The following is a 1,331-nucleotide window of genomic DNA, read 5'->3' on the forward strand; positions in this document are numbered from 1 at the left end:
CTAAAATCTTCTCATCTGCCTGAAACCCGTTCTCACTGCTTCTCATCTGATTTAAATTTGGGCATCTTAGACGTTGCCTGTTCTGCTTCTTGGCTTTCTCTACCTTTGAAAGCAAGGGAGCTTCCTGGGATTGTTTAATAGCCATGCTTTGGATCTTGCAATCCACTGCCTCTAGTACTGTATCACCTTTAAACCTTCGGAGTCTGCAGTCTCGCGAGAGCATACAGGCTTTGGCAATGAGGTTCTGTTCTAGAATTGGAGGCTTTAGATAACAAACCAATCCCTGCCTTTTCAGTTTTTCCTAAAGTTTCATAACCTAAATCATGCTTATTCACAGACACTTTAGCTTGCTTTTCTAGATTTGAATAGACACAAGACTTCTCACTAGACTGTTCATCCTTATTCTCTTCCTCCTGCAAAAGTTTTAAAACCATCTTAACTTGTACCCACAGAGACCACTTCTCCATAGGGATACTCTCCCCATCTCTGTGCTTCCTTTAAGTTGACAATGACCTCCTCCCAGGTCTCTAAATCAAAAGTTCCTTCCTCTGAGAACCATGAATTATACCTTTTTACTACTTTTAGAAAACATTGTATCTTTTTCTTCGTTACTTTTACACCTTGTCTTTTCAGTAAGTAGAGAGCATGGTACCATAAGTTTCAGGTTTACTTTTACCTTGCTCCCATTATCCTCTTTAAAATTCTAATTCACTATTTCCACTACTTCTCTGTCAATCCCCACACCGGATCCTCACTTCACACAATTTTCAAATTCACTCTACATACCAATGGGGCCATATAATTGTTATATGGGATATAACTCATATTGTCCCACGTTGTGCGCCATTTGTCTGGGGAAGCCCGCCTTGTGCTGGGGCTCCAGCCTCCAGCCCAGTCCTTGAGCCTCCTGCCTGGTCTCCATCCCACCTCCCTTCATCCACACTGAGCGTGGACCTGGCTGGTAAGATCATGGCCATCCAGGAGGTGAGCATGCTACCATGAATTGTGTCTGACTGCATTATTGTAATGTCTCTTCTATCGCTCATGCTCCCGGTGACTTTAATATAATATTTATATATCTCAACCATACAATTGTGCTTATTGAACCCAAGATTACTGGTGGGGGGCTGGCACCCCAACTCATACCACAGTACATACCATTTGTCTAGTTCTTCAATGCTTCCTCTCCCGCTCACTCCCTCCAACTATCATGACCTCAGCTCTACCTTACAAAGCCGGCTAGACCAGAGCATGTACACTGGTACAGATAAGAACTCTCAACACACAGAATCCAGGACAGATAAACCCTTCAGGAACAGTAATGGAAGTAG

This window comes from Tenrec ecaudatus, unplaced genomic scaffold (genome assembly GCF_050624435.1).
Source record: "Tenrec ecaudatus isolate mTenEca1 unplaced genomic scaffold, mTenEca1.hap1 Scaffold_121, whole genome shotgun sequence".
NCBI lineage: Eukaryota > Metazoa > Chordata > Mammalia > Afrosoricida > Tenrecidae > Tenrec > Tenrec ecaudatus.